The sequence below is a fragment of the Rhipicephalus microplus genome, chromosome 9 (genome assembly GCF_043290135.1).
Source record: "Rhipicephalus microplus isolate Deutch F79 chromosome 9, USDA_Rmic, whole genome shotgun sequence".
NCBI lineage: Eukaryota > Metazoa > Arthropoda > Arachnida > Ixodida > Ixodidae > Rhipicephalus > Rhipicephalus microplus.
In genome coordinates, this window is record NC_134708.1 from 91,831,911 (window position 1) to 91,848,071 (window position 16,161).

Genomic DNA, 16,161 nt, shown 5'->3' on the forward strand with positions numbered 1-16,161 from the left:
CAGACGACGTGTCGTTCGCAAAGTCGTGTGGGCATCGACGTCCAACTAAGTAGCTCTGGCAGCGTTGGACTCTCGAAGGTTGTCGTCAAGCCAATCCAGCACGTGTCAAGCCAACACGGATCAGCTCCAGCACCGTCTGATCATTTACATGGCCATTTTTCTTTTTTTTTCGCACCACAGATTTACGTGCAATAAGGCGTCTTCATAGAGATGTTACTGCCGTATGCGTGCAAGTGCGCTTCTGTCGCTTTAATTTTATTGTCGTCGTCGTTCCGGCGTTATGTAATACATTACAAAGGGCTGGTAAAAGAAAGGCATGTTGAGGAGCAGCGAATTGCGAAGCAGAAAACTAGTACAAAGAGAAAGTGAAACACGAAAACGTTTAAAAATCAAAAAATGTACAGGAAGAGGACGCTTTTTATCTATATTTGATACTTATTTGACTCTTTAGGGCGCGCCAATTCTGAATATGTAGTTCGTTTGATTGCTATTTATATTCCTCAATATGTATGATATCGCTGACAGCATTGCGGAGATAGCTGCATGCCTGCGCGAAGTTGCTTTTGAGTCAAGCGGCTTTTACTTGAAATCACCTCGAAACTTCACGAAAATGAGGAATTCAATAATAACAGTGAATATTACAATTATTGTAATACCACTGTAAAGGAAAACTACCGATCGGCGAAGAAACCAGACCAAAAGCCGTTTCTCGTTTTCAACTTCTTCCTCTTTGTTTGCAGTACTAGCCTGCACACGTTTATTCCTGTTCTTTTCCAACATACTTCTGCCCCCCAGTAGCGTCGCTCAATTCCAGTCTGTACAATCTCTGCACTGGTTTTCTGAAAAACGTCCCGTCTTAAGCTTTCACTCAACAAGGATAGACTGTTTGGGGAGAGCGTGTGCAAGCCGCAGTCGTTCGACGTCCTTCGCGAATACTTCCAGCTGAACATATCAGACCTAGAACATTCCAGACTTGCTTAGCTCCCGTGCCAAAATTGTTTCGCTGAGCAAAGCTTGAAGTCCACGGCATCGATTCACAAAGTGAAAGACCCAAGCGGTGACGCGCAGGAGCTTCTGCAGGTCTTGATGCTTCCTTATATTGATCACCGGGTGTAAGTTTCTGGACGACACTTGAAGAAATACATGTTGCGTCTGAATCTCTGCCTCTTCGTTTATCGGTTTGTACTGGTTAGGTTCTGGAAGCCAGCCTTATTTTTGCTGGGACAACCATTCAGGTCCATACCACCAATGGCGACATGCACGTAGAGTCCTTATCTGAATACCTCTAGTCAGTACATCCACCGGGTTGCCTTGGCCAGGGCAGTAGCGCCATAACGCTGTTTCCATAACTTGCGTTATTTCAGTCACTCTGTGCTTTACAAACTGACTCCACTTGCTACCATTTCCGCGGATCCAGCTCAGTGTGATCATGGAGTCAGTCCACATGATGCAATGGAAATGCTTGAAATCCCACGAGGAGCAAAGGTATTTTAGCAATCTGGCTCCCACTACCGTGGCCATAAGCTCGAGCTTTGAAAGCGTTAATGTTTTAATAGGTACCACTCTTGACTTCGCTACTATCAGAGAGGCAGCGGAGTTTCCACCTTCATCCAATGCTCTCAAATAGGCACATGCTCCATAAGCCTTCAGGCTGGCGTCAACGAATATATGCACTTCAGCCTCGTTAAGTGCTCCATGCAGTCCGTCTCTCACGCAACGCGGAATCTTTATGTGGCCGAGGTGTATTACATCTGCACACCAGGCTGCCCACTGCGTCTTGGTCTCCGCGGGCAGTTCTTTATCCCAGGAATGGCCTAAAACATAAAGGCGTTGAAACAAAAGCTTCGCAGTGATGGTGAATGGCGACAGAATGCCAAGTGGGTCATAAATTAGAGAAGCAACCTTCAGTAGGGTACGTTTTGTGTCGAGCTGGCCAGCCACTAAATACTGGGCCACCGACTTGGAAGAAAATTTGAAGAAATCCTTCTCCGGATGCTCCTTCTACTTGCTCCTCCTGGTTGTCAAAAATGTTCTGCAGCTGATGGTCATTGGTCTTTCACTTTCTGATCTTCAGGCCAGCATCTTTCATGATTTATTTCGACTGCTCATAGATGCGCCGACCTTCATAGAATGTCTCCACACCCACCAATGAATCGTTGACATAAAATGCCTTCTTTAATGTAGAAGCGAGCTCTTTATCTTTACATGCGTTATCTGAATGGCAGTGAATAGTTGCCATGAGCAAGAAAGGGCTTGACGTTGATCCAAACGGTACCCGTGTCATGCGCCATTCGACGAGCTTACGGTGTTGGCTTACAGAAATAGAGTCAAACCAGAAAAACTGGAATGCATCTCGGTCAGTCTCATGTATCTTAATTTGTAAGACTGCCTTTTCGATGTCGGAATTGATGGCTACAAGCTAACACCGAAAGCGAAGAAGTACTTGCAGCAATTCTGGATCAAGGTTCACTCCTTTATCCAAGCAGTCATTAAGGAATGGTACACCTTGGGTGTGTGACGATGAGTCGAACACTACACGCAGTTTGGTAGTTAACAATTCCTCTCTTATTACTTCCCGATGTGGAATATAACATATGGTGTGATCTCGATCCCGAGGAGTATCCTTAGGCACCACTTCCGCGTGACTCAACTCCAGATATTGCCGGATTACTCGGTCATATTGTGGCAACATTCCTTCCATCGTTGATAGCCTCCGTGTTAATCTTTGTAGACGTGATAGCGGAATTTCCCGGTTGTTCCCTAAAAGCGGTTTCTTATCTTCCTTCCAAAGCAACGCCACACTGTATCTGTCACTTTTCTTGCTAATAGTTTCATGTAATCGTGCAACGGACTCATGGGAGGAAGGTTCCGTTGAATCTGCGATGCCCATTGGTTCTGGTTGCCAAAAAGATTGCAAGGTCTGCGAGGTTGATTCGTCATCACCAATTGCTTGCACTTTCAGAATGCAGACCATTAGGCTAGAGCTGCAGTCAAGAAAGGCTTTTTGGTGACTGGGTCCTTTTAGCGTCCATCCAAAAGCTCTATCTATTGCTACCAGTCCTGGAACTTCTGCACTTTTGACGATACTTCCCGACATGATATGCCAGAGGTGGTCAGCGCCAAACAACAAGCTGAGGCTATTTTCCGTTTCCGCATCAAACTTCTTTTCGACCGCAATGACCTTGCCTTCAAGACGCAGGTTCTGAACGAAATGGCTGTCAGCTTTCGGGGAAGCAATATCGTGGCAGATAACTAGAACAACGATTGCGCGCAACGTGCAGGTGTCAGAACCATGTTGGCTACGCAGAGGGACTTCTACCACTTGCCGTCTTTCCACAGCACTTGGTGATGAACAGCCAAACGTATTCAGCGCAATTTGAGTTTCTCCCAGCACCTGTAGGTGTAATGTCTTGGCGAGATGTTTTGTGACGAAGGATCGCTGGCTCCCTCCATCGAGAATCTCTCGGACATACCTTGTTTTGTCGTTTTTGATGACAAAGGCGCGAAACGTTTGTAGATATACTTCACTGTGATTTGTTGTGCCCCCGCTCAGTGAATCCTTCTCACACAGCATAACTGATTATGACGACACCATTCCTTCTCTGCTGCCGGAGGAGTCAACTGGACGAGAAGGTGTCGCTGTTTTGTTCGATGTATAGTGTGGGTCGCACATACTTGATGCGTGCCTCCCGTGGCAACTCGAGCAGGTGTGTTGACGCGGCAAGAACGTGCCTAATGTCATTGGTACGTGCATCCACAGCAGCGGTTGTCTTTTGCGAGCATTCCTTTCTTCGAATCGAAGGCAAGGTTCACGTCACAAGCGCGGGTGCCATGTTTCTTCGACTTGCAAAAAAAAAAAAAACACTCACCCCAGCTGTTCGATGTGCTGTGCAGTACGGAAGCCGTGCTGGTGCTGCCACTTTGAGTCCTCTGTGCACAGTCATCCAGCAGTGGGTTATAAAGGACTTGCACTGCTCCCGACTTTCTAGCTCTAAACATGTATAGGTGAGCAGCTCCTTTAACTCCGCATCAGATGTAGCAGCTGCCACGCTTGGCTCAAAGACATTGGCAGCAGACCCGTTTTCTCCTAGTGCCTGACGGCGCTGTGCACGTGTGGAGGCCAAAATTATGTCGTATGGTACGGCTTTCTGTAAAATGTCAATCAGCATAGCGGAAAAGCTAAGCGTAGGAACATTTAGTATGCAGTTGGACAACGGATATTCAGCTGCACAGCATCGTTAAGTCGCCTAAGGCCGCGGACGTCGCTTCCCGACTTGATGTGAGGTAGATTGCGAAGCGCTGCTAGGTGGTGTTGCTCGATGCGTTTTCGATCTCCAAAGCGTTCCTTCAATAACTCGATGGCGTCTGCATAACAGGCTTCGGAAGTCGGAAAACCACATATCGCAGCTGCCGCTTCACCCGCAAGATAATGACGTAGAAAGAAGAACTTCGTCGTTGTTGACAAAGCGTTGTTCAGGTGGACAGTTTGCTCAAACTGCTCCCAGAAAGGCGACCAGTCATGTATATCACCTCTAAATGTTGGCATGCGAAGGTTCGGCAGTCTTGGGCCAATTGCGGTTGGCACGTCAGATGGTGATGTGTTGGCGTTCTGAAGAGCAGCCGCTCCTGTACTGTCTCCATGTCACAAACTGTCTATCTTGCAGCGAATCTCAGCGAGCATGCTCATAGCTTCGTCGTTATACTCTGCTGCCGCGATATACTCAGCTTCGAGCTCCTCGTCGCTACGTGCTCCTGGAGCGCATCATTGACCTTCGAGAGCTCGTTGTTGCTCGCTGACAAACGGTCATAAATACCTGTGAGTTTGGGCTTGTCCGCGGTAGGTCACATAGCAGTGACCTTGCTTCTTGCAGGAGCTTGGTGTTCTGGGCTCGTTGAGCGGAGCGCTTGGTCTTGAGGCGATCCATCGGATTCGGTGTTGAAGTCTAGTCCGGTCTACGCCGATCAGGAACAATTCGTTGCAGTCCTCGCCGCCCACAAAACGACGCGGTCGAGTAGAAGGTCCCCTCGAGTCGCGCGATGAAGGAGACGTGTCCGCACGAGGGGTTTCAGCACTACGATGTAAAGGAAAACTATCGATCGGCGAAGAAAGCAGACCGAACGCGGTTTCTCGTTTTCAACTTCTTCCTCTTCTTTTGCAGTACTAGTCTGCACACTTTTATTCCTTTTCTTTTCCAACACCACTGTTATTAATAATATAAGTTCGGTAAACTATTCAGTCAGGACAATAACTTGACCAACGTACGTGCACACAACTTTGGCAGGGTGCAAAAAAGAGGTTATAAAATGATAAAAACTAAAGCAAACGAGAAATTGTTCGCTATCTCCATATTTATTGGTCTATGGCTATAGACGTGTTTTTATGACTACATGTGTCAATTACAGCAGTGCTTAAACATTCAGTTGACTCAGTTTTGAATTATTGCAATGTGTGGTCATATCAAGTGGAAGAAGTGGATCTTCTCTTTACAGTGAAATTTCACCTTCGTTTCAGTGAACTTTCACTTTGAAATTTCCAATCACAGAGGGCTTCAACAAGTTGATGCAGTTTGACCACTCTCGCTGGCAAAACCAAAGCAAGAACGCGTCAGACAGCTGCTATGTTACTCTCCCCAGACGTTCAGAATGAAAGTGAATCTTAACACAAGCCTTTCATTGGCTGCGCTCGTAGTTATCCCTAAGGATGCAGCGGGCACTGCACAAGCACGTTCCCTAACGCAGAAAAGTAAAATGAGTGCGATGTATGTTGTTAACAATGACGAAATACTGCTCACCTTGAAGTCGGCTCTTCGGTTTCCGTTTCACCCGTGACGTCGGCCGTGTTTGAATACTGCGGAATGATCACCACACAGTTTCTCAAAGCGGAAATTTCAAAGCGGAAATCATGGCTGCGCAGGAAATACTCGAATTGTTGTTATGGCTCAACCACCTGTATTGAATGATTAAAAAGTTAATTTGGGCTTTCCATAGCTGCCGCAACCTTAGTCTATAGTCACATTAATTAGAATCCTTGTTGCTACAAGAAGTTTTATTATTATAGCCGGGAGCAAACCTTCTATTTCGTCATTTATTGAAATTTCAGATGCTATTTTTCGAAATACATGGTTCAATAGTTTACCGAAACGAGTGCAGTAGTTTCAAGCCTTATGCATTGCCTTTTTTAAATGGAATGTCACATTTGTTTTCTTAATGTACCCTTGAATAAAGAGGCGCAATGTATATATATACTTGTCTTTACTCGGGCGTGTTAGCTACATTCACGTGAATGCCTAAAAAAAATAGCAATTTTTTCAGCTTCCTTCAAAACTGTGTACACAGTAAACTGTGTATGTACAGTAAACTCATTTATCACTTCTTTGTAAAAGTTTAAATGGGTCATTGAGTAGAATAAACAATCACGACTAAGTAGCTGAGTAAAGCAATACAAAGTGACGTAACGTAAATATACAGTTTCTGTTAGCACAACCCATCATATGATTTGGAAAGAATATCTATCCAGCCACTTTGGCAAGATGAGTCATGAGGCTCATAGTGAAACTTACAATTAGAGTCTTTATTTCAAGCTTGAGTTATATAAAAGTGTAAACACTTGTATATATATATATATGAATGTCCTCTTTTCAATTTTCAGACACATTCGTAAGCACTGAAACAATGGTTTTCATGGATGCAGACAGATCATGCGCCGTTTTCAAGGTCGAGTCACTAGTAGACTGTACGTGTTCATAGTTTATGCATTTATATAGTTAAGCTATATTTTATTATTCTCTAAACAAGCGCTTTTCTTCACTCCTCTGTCAGCGCACGGGACGGCTTTATGCTCTCCCATAGTGGGGTGCCTGGTGCTAAAAATTGTTAACCACTTCTTCTAAACAAACAAAAATGAAACTGCGTAAGTAACCAAAGACAAGTACAAGAAGTTGGCAGGAGGGGCACTGACTCACTTTATTTAAATCATAAAGCTCCAAGTGTGTGCACGAGTCTGCACTCGTCTGCACCCACGACAGTCACACACAGTAGTGAGGGTAATTTTTCTGCCCTGAAAATTCAAGTCTTTGTTTATGTAGAGAGACAGGAGGTTCTCACGAATATACGTGGACTGAACATCAAGATCACAGACGATTCCAACCTTTATGAATGTTAACACGTCTTTCATTTTTATTCGATATGGGGAAGGCTGAACAAAAAACCCAGCCGACCCAGGTTTGAGTCCCACTGTGCCATTGGTACTAGGTTTTTCTTCTAATTTTGTGCCATGTGGTTACGGACATGGGCGGTGACGGTGGTGGCGGACAACCGCACGTGACCTGAGTTGTAATCCCATAACAGCTTTCGCTGCCAAAACGCTGACAAGCAGCTTGACTAGCACCAGCTAACTGGATGTACACTTTGGCGCATTCACAGGAGAGTGTGCTGCACATAATGACGAAACAGCAACAGATACAGTGACAAGAGAATTAGTAGTTTAAGTAAACCTGGTGAATAAAAAGAAAAGTAAAGACATGAAAAAATAAATTTTCAGCGGTATTTTGTTGGAAATATGCATTATTAACACATCGCGGCAACTGTATTACAAAAGAAAAGCGATTCAAAATTCGGAATTCAGGGTTGAACTTCTACAGCTGAAAACAACGTAACCTGCATTGAGCTATGAAAAAAAACATGCTTAAAAGGGATAACATACTCTGTGAAACAGGCATACAAGTGTGAGCTGGACAACTGGTAAGCTAATAACACAAGTAAAATTGTCGTACATTTGAACAAAAAGAATGCACTTGTTTTGTAGATTATCTTGCTTGTGTAGGGATATTGATAACACAGAAGTTCAATAAACCTGGAAGGCTGTGCTTCAACAGCTGTGTGCCATCATGAGTTCGACATTACGGTACTTTCCAAGCCTCTAGGTGGCGAACTGAGTACATCTGCATTCTTGTTTCTAAGCAGGCTAAGATAGCTGGGAAGTGGCCGCAATTCCTAATTTCTGAGCTGTAGCCATCTACAAGCACAAATAATATAGACAGGGTATTCATAAAATAAGGTGCTTACAGACAAGCGATACGGAGGGATGAACCAACGCCGCAATGCTTGTTTGCTTTATTGGGTACGCGTGAGTAAATAAGCGAGTTAAAATTGAGGAGCTTGCCCTGCGATCGTAAAGATTGCCTGTTATTATATGTGTTTCTAAAAACCTAGGTAACTTTCTCGCTACGTAAATATAGGATCATCCTCAATACTCTGTTTTTCGTATCATTACGCCCAGTATTTTAGATTCATCAACTTGGTCTACCATTTCGATGAGATTTATAAGTTTGCAGCTATGAGGTGGCAGCAGAAATCACAGGACCAGATTGATTGGATGAACATAGGAGAGGCCTTTTCCCGGCAGTGGGCGTAGTTAGTTGGAATATGATTGTAATGAATGAGCCTTAGTTCACTGAAACTGCATCGATAACCATACGCCAGTATTATTGCTGAAAATTTATAGCTTTATAATGGTAGTACATTTTTATTAACTTGTAATTTATTTGCTGACCAAGCTATATTATCTTTTTTTTCTTCCCTTTCGATTTAGCGAGATGATACTGCACTGGGGAAGAGCAAAGTCGGGTCGTTTGTAAAAACTACGAATTTCGTAGTTTTATGACTTTTTCAAATGCCATTTATATACGAGTTAAAGAAATGGCTAGAGGATACCTTTATATGAAACGACAGACAAGATTGGTTTTGTACCAGAATAGCAGCCATTTTGTGCTAACAAACTAGTTCCTGCACCAATAGGAGCAAATAAGAGCGATGAAATTGCATAACTTAACAATGAATTTCATACTTCATGACTTTCTTAACAGGGAAACTAAAGGCAAATAACGACTTATGACAGAGAGAAAGCGGACTGTATGACAATGTTTCAAACTTCAGTATTAATAACAACAGCGCTCCCCTTATTAAATAATTAGGCAAATGTACCACATGATGGGCCCCATAAGTAGGATATTTTAAAAATGATCCCGATAACATCATGACATACCGACTGCAATTATTCATTAGTCATCCAACTAGATGCAGTGAGAAAACCTCCCGTGCATCGAAAAAGAGGTTATAAAATGATGTTTCTTCGTTTCTGCTTAATTTAGAGAAACAGAACCTTCGGGAGTTTCTATGGGGAATGGCGCAAGTGGTTCAAAAGTTCCACTTTCACCTGGTTAAACTCAACTAGTGGTGCCATCTAACGCTGCCAGTTGAACGAAACACGCCGACATTCTCGGAGGTCATGGCAGTTAATTGTTCAACGACCTTTGTTGCAGCAGTGGCTCCCGCTATAATTGCTTTGCTGCTACTAGCATCGGTGACGGCACAGTAAAGGTGGGACAGTTGTGCACGGGAACATTATCGTGAAACGAGCCATGTTCAGGCGGGGGACCTCAAGCGCGCTAAAGCAAGTCACACCCCTACAACATAACTTTGTTTAAAGTTATGCAATATCTTGGCAGAAAAGTTGCACTACGAGGTTTTCGGACCACTTTTTCAGCAATCAACATTGACTATGCCTTTAGTGCCTCTGTAAAAACAGGCCAAGGTTTAGCTATTCAAGGCCTCTCATAAAACGTGTCCTCTCTGTCTTCGGTATGCGCCGTAGCAATTCACTTCTTCAGAAAGAGGCTTGCACTTATCATTGAAAAAACAATGTACCACTAGAAGCTGTCCAATGTCTTAGCTTGCAGCTAACGGATGTTGAAGCAGGCGTTTATTAGGCGTCCACTTTTTTTTCATTGATATTTGAAGCATACTTACTGCACTGCTATTAAAACCTTCAAAAAGTGTCACCTACACCCTCCTTAGTTTAATTGTTTATTGGCTACATTAGCTTGTGCATACCACAAAACGAAGCTCCCAAGCAACCATTTTCTTCTGCTAGCATTGTCTATAGTGCTTCATCTATTGGCGATGGCTAGGTAATTTTGGGCATTAACAGACCAGATGCTTAACAATCACACAACACAGTCACTCCAGCATCATCAAGAGCACGGATGTTTCTCTCGTACCATAGACTGCCTACAAATAGCTCTCTGTCGCGTAACCTAGCGTGCACGCAAGTGTAATCTCAAAACCAACAAATTGATCGCATTGAGTGTTCAAGTCGGTGATACTCAGGGAACGTATGCGAATGGCAAATTCTTGGGTCTACCTATTATCAGAAATGTCTCACACGAAGCAATTTCTAGTGTGAGAAGGCTCTGTGTGCCTTTATACGCAAGGGAAGTCGTTGTGTGTCATGCGACTGATGAACCTATAACAATTATTTTTGCAACTGTACTTGCGCAAAATCCTTGTAAAATGGTTAAAATGCTTGCATATAAAAAGCAACCCGTTCAAAATGAATAGCTTAAAAGTTTCGACGTGCTTATCAGCACACTTGTGAAAAACTATGTTGGGTAAACCTCGGTAAATGTTAGCCATGTACGCTTTTATTTGCGTAGTAAAATACGTCACGTAGAGCACTGATTATTGTGGTGGTTTGGGTTTCTTGTCTCCACAACATAAATGATTTAACGAAGCAACCACAGACACAAAACAAAATGGGAGCAAACTCACGTTGGTCGTTGCGGTTTTTCGTTGTATCCCGCCTTCTTTTGTGTGTATGTGCTTCCTGGGACAAATATATTCGGTATGCAGAATGCATAATTACGTACCGCATTGCCAAAAGCATATTTTTGTTATAAACTGTCAGAATGAGTTTTCACGCCTATTTGCACCATCAAATGTGTGATTGGGTTTCAAATGTCTTATTATCATAGAGAATAACCGTTGGTGCTTTAGTGAAAATGACCTAAGAAAACAGCGATGGAAATGTCTGCAAAAAATCTGTGCGTCATTCTGAAGGCTGATTTTCTATAGAGGAACGTAATACGACAGAAAAATACTCGGCATACGCGTAGCCAGAAATTTGTTTGCAGGGGGGGGGAAGCGGGGAGGACATCTTTTTATTTTGTGAAATGCACTTTCTTGAAATGGTTATACCTGGCTCTCTATGCCATAGCGAACGAAATTTCTGGTGGGAAGGGGAAGAGCACGGGCTCGCTAAGCCAGCCTCTGGCTATGCCCCTGATACTTAGTAATGCAAGCATGCGTGCAGGTGGTAGCGCATTTTCAATTTTTGACACAGGTGGTTAAAAACATCAAAAGCGTGCATTAGCGTAGTCACTGAACCAAGCACTTTCTTTTTTGGCTGAGTGACCGACAGTGTCGTTGAGAGCAGCGTATAACTTCTGGTGAGGAAAGCACCCATAAATTCATGCTTCTGCGTTGCCGAGCCTCCGTTCATGACCCTCATGGGATAGCATCAAACAGCGACATACTTCAGTTCATGGTCTGACTGAGTATCAACAGAACGCTGTGCGTGAAGTGTAGGGCACGTAGGCGTTTTTACAGGCTGTACTGCGCCGGTAAGAAGACAGCAAAAGATGAGACTTCACCAAGACGGACTCGGACGCAGACTCACGAAGAGTTTCCTCGAGAGGACTGGCTCGGTCTCAAGCTCACGAAGGGTGCGGTGACCCGTACCCTTCCGCGTTGAGTTATACACTCAAGCAAACTCAACACGACATGTTAGTTTGCCACTGAAACAACAATCGCAACGATGCCGTGGCCAACGCCAATAGTAGACTCTGGCATATGGCAGCTGCACTTTAAAGCATATTCTCCAAACATTTCATGTACTTGCCCACTTAGCAATCGGAAAGCCACAAAAAATGCTGCCAGGCTCGATGGCTTTGCTGTGTTTGATATAACGTGACAACTAAGAATAAGCGCAATTTAAGCGCTGGTAAAATCTAAATAAAAACTTCATTATACATACAAGCCCCTTTAACATAAAAAAACGCAAACCCCTCAGAGTGTCTAATACTTAATTTCCTGCCAAAGTAATGCTTAAAGAAAGTACGACCATGAACTTTGGGTCAGCAGATCCAAAGCTCATGGGCTAGAAGCCCGGTTGCTGTGGTCGTACTTTCCACGGACACTAAACAGCTTGAGCCCTGTGGTTTGAGCCCCACAGTTAGGTGCACGTCAAAAAAGTCCAGGTTTTTCAAATTAGAGGAGCACTCCACTACAGCATCCCTCATAATTTTGTCGCGCTTTTCGGATGCTTCATTCTGAAAATTATCACAGTAGGCGTGAATGATCAATGTCATTTTTATTACTATCAACTCTCGTGTCTGTCGTGCACACTTGTACAAAATTTCATAATATTATAGATTTCAAATTATACGTTGGGATTGATGTACGTTTTGATGAAAAAGAAGGTCAGAAGTCGTGGTAACCTTAAGCAGTGCACCGTTTTAGTGCATGTTATGTGCATTAGTTTTTTTTCTTTACAGTTTTTTAATGAACATTTTGTTCCATTCTAGGGGATATCTCATATTACGATCTTCGAGTAACGAATTCATCAATAACTACAAGACCTCGCCCAAGCTGTCCTCAATATTTTAGCCGCATTGCAGGATACCAGCCATCTTTCACTGTCTACATTCCTGAGTGCCAGCAGATAATGTGATCAGAGCAATAAAACTATGTTGATTTCATGAAGGTTATGAAGTATCTGGCTAACTTTCACCTCAACTGCGTTAATACCAATCATAGTGTCCACGATAACAGACGACAAGGCTTAGAGCGTTACGTTCTTTGTTAAATGTATTCCTTTTAGAAATCAAAATATCCGTACTGTGTCTATTTTCACAATCAGAAAGGCCAACAATAAACCTATCTCCCCGAAACGCTTGCTGCAACATGCCTTGTCCAATTTCTCGCAAAAACTCGGAAAGTGTCCGGGCTGATGACGGAGATGAGAAATAATTAGCCAGAATGAATGGCTTTTGCCATCGTGTTGACCTAGTTAGTGCATGGTGCCACCTTCGAGCTCTTTACAGTGATCGCTGTTATGAGGTGATGGCGGCAGTGGCAGTAAGATAGGTTGTCTGCCGCCGCCGCCAAGGCGAATGCAGTAACAACGCTGGTGGCAAATATGAAAAATGAACTGAGAAAAAATCTTGAAAGTTCAGCATCTCAAACTGAATATCATCATAAACCAAGCATTCACTATAGAGCAAAATTACCCGAAAAAGGAGTAACGGAGCCCAATCGGCACGCGCGATGAACGGGTATACGGCTGAGGAGCAACCACTGAGCAAAGAATGCCGCGCGAAACCATTTAGTCTCCAAACACGCTCCAAAAAGATGATCCGCCCGGGGATTCCAGGCAGCACGAAAAGCGTTGCCAAGGTGACTACCCGTTCTTTTCCTCCTTTGCTGGCTTAGTCTTTCCCCGTATTTTGCTGGCGACGGCCCCCGTTGCGTCGCACTCGGAGTGCTCGGCCACAGCCGCCTAGATTCGACGATCTAGAAATTATGACGTGGTGCTTGTGTGTACGCTTAGATGAGCGTGGGCTGCTGCTTTTGCGTTTCGTTGCACCCATGAAGTCAGGAACAAGTCTCGACACGTCACCACGCCACGCTGTACATCTCTGGCTTCAAGATAATTACGATCAACACACGAAAGCAACAGTTGGGAAGTGCAATATGGCGGCCGAGAAGACAGGAGGCCTATTAGATATATACTTCAGTTCGACTCAGGGCAGATATCAGCGCTGGATTCTTAAGCAAGTAGCTTATCAATCTTTATGCTACTCTACTTGTCGCTGACATGTGCGATACGGATCGCGCTTGCCGGCAATGGGCTTGGTCGTGTTGTATATCGCACGCGCGAAATGCATCGCGAAGGTCAAGTTCGGCGTCTGCAGTTTGCCTGCACTTTGCGACCGTCTGGAAATTAGCCGCCGTTGCTGTTGGCCTTTCGTACGCTCGAAAATCGAGTGCTCGCTTGTCTTCACCGCCGCAATGAGCTCCTGGCTGACAATATTGGGCTGAGACCTCGTCGCTGTGTTGGGAGTCGTCAAAAACACGTTGCGGGTTCTCGTAAGGAGCTTGGTTGTAGTGTGTCGCACGCTGTAAGTGCACCAGCACGGGCTTGAGGGGCTTGCACTAGTGTCAGAACTCACTGAGAATTGGTCACCATTACAGTTGGCTTTCTCGTCAGTCGGTCGCAAGCAGCTCGGCGCTATCCGTTGGCCGCGGCGGCGGACTCCCGTTTGCGCGCTGCACTCGCTCGAGTTTGTGGAAAAAGTCCGCTTTACCGTCGATTTCTTCGGCGCTAGTTCGAAACCAGCTCGGCGCTGTTCGTGGAGGCGGCCAACATATGATCGCTCTCCTATTCAAAGTTTGCTGGCGGCGACAGTCCGCGTGCAGCGCCGCGTTTGATCTCGCGTTCGTTTGCTAGAGCTGAACGACGTCGCTTGCTTAGGACCCGCCGACTGGTTAGCGGCACGGTGATTTGCGGAATTGTGGCTGCGGCCGCCACTCCTAAGCTGGCGCGCAACGCGGATCGGAAAGAGTATTTTGCGATGTGTGACATCACGGTGAAATTATTAGCAGGTCATATCTCACGTATGTTTCCATTTCACCTTGCACGTATTTCCCATATGCATTTGTATTCATCCTCTGTCCCGTGTGACTTACTGCTTTACATAATTGTTCAGCCGTGGGCACGCACCGTGCTGAAGGCTGTGTGCGCTGGCGTCTGCGATGCCTGTCATCCATCTCTTTTGTCAGAGCAGCTTCAAAAGGACTGTGCGAGATTCGAAGGTAAATTTATTTGTGAGTCATATTTTAACGCTTGTTTTTATATTAACGTGCACTTGTCATATGCGAGCATCACCATCTTCTGACACGTGTGTCTAACTATATTTACTATAATATTGTACGTACAGCCTTCGGAACACAACAGGCAGAAGGCTGCGTGCATTGGCGTCTGCAATGCCTGTCGTCTATCGCTTTTGTCAGAGGGGCTCCACAAGGAGTGAACAAGATTTGACAAGGAGACTGGAGTTGTACACTTCACCAGGAATTCACTTAAAAGAATGGAGAAACTTCATGTATATATAGAAAAAATGAAATATTTTGATGTCTCACTTTTGTCTTTGGTTGTTGCCGTGACTGCAAAAGCAGTTACACATAGGTGGCTAACTACTTTTTTGCGTGTTATTTTCTGTGCAATTTGTTGCTCACTGCGCAGAAAAACAGGCGTAAAAAGCTATTAGACCTGGCGGGAAGTAAAGGAAAAAGAATGTTTGAACTGGGGACAAAAAGTTCATCCGATTGGAGTACTGGAGTAGACCAATCGTTTCTCCGACAAGGTGCAATTGTGAGGACTAACGGTTGCCCGGTAAGGTGTAAATGTAGGGATTAAAAGTTGCCCTATAAAATGCAACAGTGAGGATCATTGTTAGTCTTTCGACGTGAATTGCGGGACCAACAGTTATTCACTAAGGTGTAAATGTGAGGACAATGTTAGTCCCCTGAGCTCATCTGTGGGGACTTACTGTTTGACGTGGGGCCATTAGTTCCTAAAGAAATAATTAGTTGTGGCAGCCCCATTAGTCCCCAAAACGACGAACCACACCCTTTTAACACCCTTTTGCCTTAGAGTGTTGGCACCTTTCACAGAGGCGTTCTGCGCCCTAAACCTCAATTTCGAAGACAATGATGCAGCGTCAATCTGGGCAACAGTAAAACCAGTGGTGGGTGCTATTCTTTCCTACCACCCACCACCTATCTATTGGATTGTGGCCATTCTGTTCTCTCTGGTGGTACTGATTGTATTTGGTGCTCTTATATGTTTCAGCAAAATTTTTCACGTAGCGTCGTTGAAGTGTGAAATAACAACCACCTGAATCGCACAAGCGACCGGTGAGACAAGTGGGTAGCTGAATGCGTCCAACTTTATTATGAACCCCCGCCACAGTTCAGCATTGTCCCAACCAGCACAAACTGCACATAATGGCTTACAGATATGCAGCGGGTATTTCGCCTGTCTGCAGAATAACAGCTATTGAGACATTAGTCCCTTGGCTATTTTATGAAAGTTGGCCATTCATAAAGAGGCGTAGTGGGTACCTTACATGTCTACTTGCATTAGTTGCCTACAGAATCTACAACTGGCTCTGGAAAGGTCTCTCTTCCAGCAGTCACTGTAGCGCGGCGTGTTTCGTTTTCTCTTGCTGCAGCATCACTGAAGAAAACTATATTGGTTAC

General features: G+C 44.5%; 1 long non-coding RNA gene across 1 annotated transcript in view; it reads left to right on the forward strand.

Annotated features, from left to right (window-relative positions):
• Positions 1 to 12,600, forward strand: part of LOC142771398 (uncharacterized) — a 33,850-nt gene extending 21,250 nt beyond the window's left edge. Inside the window, exons 4-5 of the long non-coding RNA XR_012885895.1 lie at positions 6,650 to 6,733; positions 12,423 to 12,600. This is a non-coding gene — a long non-coding RNA (uncharacterized LOC142771398). The remainder of the gene's footprint in view (positions 1 to 6,649; positions 6,734 to 12,422) is intronic.
• Positions 12,601 to 16,161: the final 3,561 nt, after the last annotated feature.